Raw genomic sequence first — 8,238 nt, 5'->3', positions numbered from 1 at the left:
CGATCGTCGGTATCCTATACCTAGTTCAATCTCATTACCGGCAAGTCTCTTTACTTGTTCTGTAATACATCATCCCGCAACTAACTCATTAGTTGCAATGCTTGCAAGGCTTAAGTGATGTGCATTACCGAGAGGGCCCAGAGATACCTCTCCGACAATCGGAGTGACAAATCCTAATATCGAAATACGCCAACCCAACATGTACCTTTGGAGACGCCTGTAGAGCTCCTTTATAATCACCCAGTTACGTTGTGACGTTTGGTAGCACACAAAGTGTTCCTCTGGCAAACGGGAGTTGCATAATCTCATAGTCATAGGAACATGTATAAGTCATGAAGAAAGCAATAGCAACATACTAAACGATCGGGTGCTAAGCTAATGGAATGGGTCATGTCAATCAGATCATTCAACTAATGATGTGATCCCGTTAATCAAATAACAACTCTTTGTCCATGGTTAGGAAACATAACCATCTTTGATTAACGAGCTAGTCAAGTAGAGGCATACTAGTGACACTCTGTTTGTCTATGTATTCACACATGTATTATGTTTCCGGTTAATACAATTCTAGCATGAATAATAAACTTTTATCATGATATAAGGAAATAAATAATAACTTTATTATTGCCTCTAGGGCATATTTCCTTCACTAACAAGCTCATGAATAGGCCAGGAGTGTCTCTAATATGATCCACCCGTGCAGTTAGCCTTTGACTACCTAGTACCGGTAAGATATTTGGTAAAATATTTTTATGTTGAACTGACAATTCAAGGCATAGTCTATTGTTCAGCTCTGAAGGAATATAACTAGTTGCTCTAGATGGATGTTTAAGGTTAATTAGAGCATCTCCAATAGGCGCCGAACGCGCCGCGCGCAAAAAACAGCTTTGCCACGCGCCCATCGCCTAGTTTGGCGCAGCGCGCAGCACTGGCTCCAGCAGCCGTGCAAGATGCAGCGCGCGCGCCACTCTAGCAGCGCGCAAAAAATGCAGCACGCGCAACATTTTCGGAAGCATAGATAATAAGATAAAAAATGATAAATTTCATAGATAAAAAACGATACAAAGGTATTTTACATCGGTGCAACTAGATACATAGTTCGAAAGCATAGATAGATAGAACTACAGTGCAACTAGGTAGAAACTACTACGACATACATAGATAGAAACTACTCCAAGTCGCTATCACCATCATCACCATCATCATCCTCTTCGGTGTTGACCGAGGTATCGAGCCACATGTCGTCCCAACGTTCATCGTCTGACGTGAAGATCGATCTCCCACCTTCTTCAACGATACCGCACTGCGCATTCGCCAATGCCTTCCGTCGACGCCGGTCCGCCCGCTCCGCGCGGCACCTTGCCGTCCTCTCCGCCCAGTAGGCACGCTCGTCGGCGACGTCCTCCGGGTGGCGACGGCGCCACTCCGCCATGGCTCGCTCGTCCTCCTCGGCGATATGGAGGCGGCGGCAGCGCCGAGCATGGTCGGCACGGTCCATGTCGGTGATGAGACGCGGCGTAGGGGCGACGCGCTGCGCCTGCTCGCGCGTGAAGATGTCCCGGAAGTTCATCTGCGACCGGGGCCTATCCAAGCGCCACGCCGCCGCGTCGTACATGCGGGTCGCCTCGTACGCGCTCCGGAACGACCCGAGGCCGAGCCGGATGTCGCCGGACCGGATCTCGGCGGAGTACCAGCCGTTGGGGCACTCACGGATGCCGCGGTAGCCCGAAGAACCACGGCGGCGCAGCGGCATGGTGGCGTGGTGGTGGCGCGGAAAGCGGCGAAGCGACGAGGTTGCGAGGGGAGGGCGCGTGGCTGTGTCTGTGCGCGTGGCGAGCGCGGCATGTTATAGGCGCGCGCGAAGCGGCACGCCAAATCTACCGCGCCGCGTGCCGCTTTCTCCCTCGCGCGCGCAAACGCTTCCTGCGCGCGGTAAGTTCCCGCCACCGCTGGAGCGTGCAGAACCAGCCGGCGTGCGCTAAATCCAAATTTTGCCGCGCGGGCGCGCCTTTTGCCGCACCTGTTGGAGATGCTCTTAGTCCTCACTAAAAATAATGGTATATCAAAACACTGTTTGGAACAGAGGAGGACTCTATGGGCCTTCAAGAGCTAGTGGGGTGTTGTTGAAAGATAGGGTGGGCTTTAGACCTATTGGCAATTTCAGAAAAATCTCTAAGGGCCCATGTGGGTTTCATGACTAGGTGGTTTAGTACCATCCTGCTAGTGGAGGAAGTTTAGGACCTCCTTAAAATGGATCCTCTTCCACATCCTATCAGATCTTGAGAAGAGGAGTGGTTCCTGCGCTTCTCCTCTGCTGCACACCTTGCTCGCATGCGCGTCTGTTTCGTGATTCAGCCAAGCTGAGCTTAGACCTATGTCATGTATGCTCTTAATTTTTGCTAGTCAGGAATGGATAATTAATTACGAGTCATTAGCGGATGCACCACGAATCCGAGGCGTTAGATTGTGGACTATTGCCGACTTGGGCATGGGTCCAGCCCACGTCTCCCTCTATGACCGACTATATATTGGAAGCATTGACAACCCTACCAGTCACTTATATCAGATATCACAACTGCTCTACCTCCTCATGCACTGCCCACCGTTGCTCCACTGCTGCCGCCGGCGAACCCATCCCATCCACCGCGTGCATGGTTGTATGGGTGATCAAGCCTCTGGAACCCCTCCCTTTGCGATCTTGCACCGGGATAAGGGCGATTAGGTTTTTGAGGAGCTTCTCCGATGTGACTGCTCGCCATTGTTCATCTTCATATGCTTCTTTGACTACGTCCTCGTCACCTTCATCATCACCATATCCACGAAGCTGAGAAGAAGGCCACCGAGGATAACACCACTGCTATTGCTACCGCCCTCGCGGCTTCGGCCTGGCCGACTGGAGGCTATAACTTGTTTATCCCTCTCCAGTTTATTTCTTTGTTGGTTGTACTAGCATTTTACGTAGATGTTTCTACTATATGTGCAGTATGTGTCCACTTTATAAGATATCAGTATGAGATTAATACTGCTTGTGCCATGTTGATGATTTATTTCTAGATTTCATTAATAAAAAAAATGCTATTTTACTCAACAAACTTCATCAGAAAAGTATAGCTACCAATCGTTTTGGACAACGCTAACGCCCACATGTGTGGTGGGAGCCAAACCCGTCCACACGCCCTATAACACACAAACTACGCCACGTCACCACATGCATGCATGTGGAAATCTGTTTGGATTTTAAAATTGTCATGATTCATGCAAAAAATAATTTTCATGGTCAAAGTACTGGAACTGCCATCATAAAAAACTAAAATTGATATGCTCTACAAACTAAAATTGCCACATGGCAACTTTAGTTTAAGTACTATGGCAACTACAGTGTAAACATCATGGCAACTTTTGGGCAAAACAAAATTTCGTCGAAACATATCAACATGTGGTCTATTTTTGAAGATCACGTCGAGACGGATTTAATGGTGAAAATGGATTTTTAATTCGATTTTTTAATTAGGAGATAAAACACTTTTAAACCGAAAAACAAAAAGATTCCTGCTAATGTCATCTGTTTATACGTGGCAAAATGAGTGGTGATGACGACGTGTGGGCGATGTGCATGATGCCACACATGTGATCGTTAGTTTTTTCGATCTTTTTACCAATCTCTCTAATCAACCCGGGCAAGTTGGTTTTATAATTCGTAAAAAGCTATTGAACTAAGTCAGCCTTGGAAATTTCCCATACTTCCACATACACCATAGTTTTCAGTGACTCGGGGCCTTTTATCCTTGATGGTTTGTCATTTTACAGAGGAAATGCACTTTGGGCTTTTTTCAGTCTTTCTTATGAAAGGGGTGTAACCACGGGGTGGACAGGGATGTCCATGGACCACCTTAGAATTTTCCCATAGCATACATATAGCATAGAGACCCCCAAAAAATTGTAGAGAAAATTATTATTAGTTGTAAAAACTAAATACATTTGTATTAATATTTCTATTGTTGAACCACCCTGTTCTATTGGGCTTGCTACCCCGGCTCTGCATAATTAAAACAACAAAAATGCTAAAAATATGACATCAGATTTTTAGGCATGGCAAATCAAACGGTTTTCATGGCAACTTATATTGGCGTGAGGATGGCTAATTTAGTTTTTCAAGCACGGAAATTTCCTGCCAAAAATGAACTGGGTCGGATTTACCATGCTCTCGTCAACTGAACTTGCCATCCTCAGCAAACAAAAGTTATCATGAAAAATGTTTGATTTTCCATGCTTAAAAATCTGATCTTCACTAGATATGTGGGTCCTTATAAAACAAGGGAAATTTATATTCATGCCCATGTTTCTTAGTTTTGCTCAGTTTTGCCCTTGTCGGCCTGAAATAGGCACAAAAAAACACACAAACCAAAACCACAATAACTTAAGCATCCAAGCTTCAAATAAGACGAAGCCAATGTTGTTCGAAATATAAGGACAAGCACTATCCAACAATACATAGAGTTTTATACTGAACTCAATAAAGAACTGAGCTGAGTTTTCTACTGGCGCAAAACTGACCACAACTAAGAAACCAAGGACACGAAAATGGAAAGCCCAAACAAATAACATCAGCAAACACTTCACCAGTTTTACTTACATAGTATACATGGCCTTGTGTCTTCTCTATAAGAAAACAGGGCATGCCAAGAGGAAGAAAATTACGCAGACATTTCCCTATCATGCACGTATGTAGAGGGATCATCAAACAACGTGACCAGGTAGGAGGTCTTTCAAAGTAGTCGCACCAGTTCCAACGTGCAAACTAGTGCAGTTAATATATGCATGCATGTATGCATATGCACGCATTGGTCCCTGCATGCGCGCCCGTGGCGTATATGGATGCATATGCACGTACGTACTGGTCCCTGCAGCATGCGCGCGGCATCTTTTCTGCACACCGGGTCTTATGGTTAGGACTTGTAGGTCGTAAGCATTCACACGTACATGAGTCCAACTCCAATCCTGTTCCACACAGCTAAGAACGTACGCGCTGTGTCTGGCTTCACTCGTGTGATTTGTACTACGTATGCAATGCACACCGAGCATCTTAGCAGCTGGCCTACATGTGGTAGTGCTGAGGCAGCATCCTTAATTTGTCTCCTGATGCTATGGTTTCTGGAACAATTGCTGCAGAAGAACTGGCTGCTGACAGCGGCCTATACGGCTATACCATGCACGTATACTAACTCGATCTATATAAGATGCGATGGGCTGAATGGCCTTGCACTACAGATTACCAGTGTTGATATCCAGCGCTGCATTTTCAGGAGGTTTAGCTATATCTTTTTTTTTTGCGAGGAGGTTAGCTATATCGTTAGTGGATCGATCGAATCGTTGGCCGGCGTGCTGCTATGACGTCCACAGACAGGGAGATCAGCATCTGCAGCATCCAGGTGGCGGCGGGCAAGCTGGACGTTGAGCTGGCCGGGTGTACGCTGTCTCGGAGAGCGCTTGAGGTTCACGATGAGACGCCGTGCTCCCTCCCGGCCTCGCCGTCGGGGCATCACCTCGCACGGGTCGATGTCGACCATACCTTAAAGCCATCACTTCTGATCAGAGGCGGTGGTGAGGGGCCGGTGGTGCCGCGGCGGAGCGACGGCATCTTGGAGTGGGACTGGCAGCTCGACCACTTGAGGACCTTCTGTAGCCATCGCGAGTGGCAACTCTCTGGTCTCCGCGGGTTGGTGCCGCACGAAAAGCCGGCGGCCGACATCGAGCGCGGAACCGTGTCCAAGATCTTCGAGGCGGACACCAACGAGGGTGACAATGTTCCCTCCGCCGACTGCTACTTCGACGCCCTTGAAGGCCCCGAGCTCGAGACCCTTCACGTATGGTAACATGCATTCCAAATATGTATTCCAGTAACTTGTAGAAAAATTAACCTAGCTTTAATTGTGAAGTTTTTGTAATTCACTTTTCTTACCAACGCCATGGATGGTCGTCTCTAAGACTCTAACAATGGTGTGAATGTACATGTAGTCAACGGAGATTGCAATGTTGCCAGAAGACGAGCGGTGGCCGTTCCTTCTCCGGTTCCCGATCAGCATGTTTGGGATGTGCCTCGGACTGAGCAGCCAGGCTATGTAGACGCTCTCGTTGGAGGCCTCCATGGCATTCCTCCATGTGCACCCCGCTGTCAACCACATTCTTTGGTGGCCCTCACCGTCATCACCTCCATCATCTACCTTCTCAAGATTGTGCTCTACTTTGATGCCGTCCGCGGTGAGTTCCATCACCCGTTCCGCGTCAACTTCTTCTTCGCACCCTGCATCACCTGGCTCTTTCTTATCAAGTGCTTGCCTTGCCCAAATTGGGAGATCCACCAAGTTGTCAGGTATCTCCTTATGGCGCCGATCCTCTGCCTCGACCTCAAGATCTACGGCCAGTGGATGTCCAGTGGTGATCGCCGGCTCTCCAAAGTGGCCAACCCATTGAACCACCTCGCCATCGTCGGCAACTTCATCGGTGGGGAACTCGGCACCAGGATGGGTCTCCAGGAGTTGCCCATCTTTTTTTTCGCAGTCGGGCTAGCACACTACATTGTACTCTTTGTAACCCTCTACCAGCGGCTTCCCACTAATACGCAGCTCCCTAAGGAACTCCATCCAATCTTCTTCCTCTTCGTTGCCGCACCAAGCAATGCCTCAATAACTTGGGCGACAATCTCCGATGAGTTCAACCATTGTGCGAAGCTCCTTTATTTTCTTTCAATGTTCCTCTTTGGATCCCTGGTGGTACGCTTAAATTTGTTCAGAGGGATCCGATTCTCATTGGCGTGGTGGGCCTACACATTCCCGATGACTAGCATTGCACTAGCCACTGTTCTATATGCATCAAAGGTGAATAATATCTTGACCCAAGCACTAGTGGTCGGGCTGGCAGGGATCGCCACCGTCACTGTCATCGGCGTCCTGGCGAGCACCGTGTACCACGCCTTCGTTCTTGGGGACCTATTCCCCAATGACGTGTCCATCGCCATCATAAGGTAGAGGCCAAGTTCAGCAAGGTCCTCGTGTACCTCCGCTCATCCAGTCCTGACCAAGGCCTTGTCTAGAAATTTGAGGGGCCGATGCTGTGAGATCCGAGAGAAGAGTTAAGATAATTGAAGCAGCGACAATCTGTTGTTGTTGTTTTGTTAGTTCTACTCTTAAATATTTTGCACCACCCATTGAATTCATGTATTCATTTCTTACCTTTGCACCTAGTCATGTTATAAATGTTGTTGGTCTCACTTTGTAATGGAATTCTTGATATGCATGTATATACATGCACATAAGAGCATCTCCAGCCGCGCCCCCAACAAGGCCCCCAGGCGACTTTTCGGCCGCCGACGCCAAAAAACCGGTCCAGTCGCGTCCCCAAGGGCCCAATTTTCGCTGGCTCGGGCCGAAATTGGCGCCGGCGGACCCAACCCAAACCTGGCGCGCTGGGGGGCGCTCGGAGGCGCCGGGCGAATCGTTTTTGGCGCGAAAGAGCCGCGGGCCCTTCTTGCCAGCGACTCGTCTCACTTCTCGCCACTTCATCGTCCCCATTGCCTCGTTTTCCGCGGCGAATCAATGCCAAAGCTGCCGCGCGCTGCCGCGCCGGTCAGCCTCCGCCATTGATGCCTCACGGGCGGCGCAGTGAAGGCGTGACGACGCGCGTCCCCGCGCATGCCACACATAGACGAGGCAGCCACGCGTGCTCGCGCCGCCTCCGCCTATATAAGCCGAGCCCAGCGCGCCGATGGCACGCACAGAGTCTCCACCGCCGACGCGCCCTCTCTCCCCCTTCCTCCCTCTCCCCTCGCTGTCCCAGTTCATAGAAATGGCCGAACGATTCCCACGCGACGGCGCGGCGGCGAACGGCTTCGGTCGCCGCCACCTTCACGAGGACAAAGCTCGGCTCCTCTTCGAGGCCGAGTACCCGGTCCCGCCGAACATGCGGGTGCCCGGGGCGTGGAGAATCAGCGCCGGTGGGGTCCTGGTGCCACCACCGCCCACCGGGGCGGCGCGTCGTGCGGAGATCGCGCGTATCCGCGCCTCTCTGCCGCGGGTGGCGAGGGAGGGGCCGCGCTACGTCCCCGACAGCCCGCTCTGGGAGCCGTACTTCCGCCGCCGTCACGCCGAGCAGCTCGAGGCCACCAACGGCGTCGTGCCGTCCAGCAGGCTCAACTCCGAGGGGCGGCGCCGATGGTGGGGCGTGCCCGGCCGCACGCTGGAG

General features: G+C 50.3%; 1 pseudogene; it reads left to right on the top strand.

The window, feature by feature from the left end:
- Positions 1-5,387: 5,387 nt before the first annotated feature.
- LOC119348802 lies at positions 5,388-7,090 on the top strand (annotated as a pseudogene).
- The last annotated feature ends 1,148 nt before the right edge of the window (positions 7,091-8,238 follow it).

Source organism: Triticum dicoccoides, chromosome 1A (assembly GCF_002162155.2).
Source record: "Triticum dicoccoides isolate Atlit2015 ecotype Zavitan chromosome 1A, WEW_v2.0, whole genome shotgun sequence".
Lineage (NCBI taxonomy): Eukaryota > Viridiplantae > Streptophyta > Magnoliopsida > Poales > Poaceae > Triticum > Triticum dicoccoides.
The sequence above is the reverse complement of the archived record's forward strand: the minus strand, read 5'-3'. Positions and strand labels throughout refer to the sequence as shown.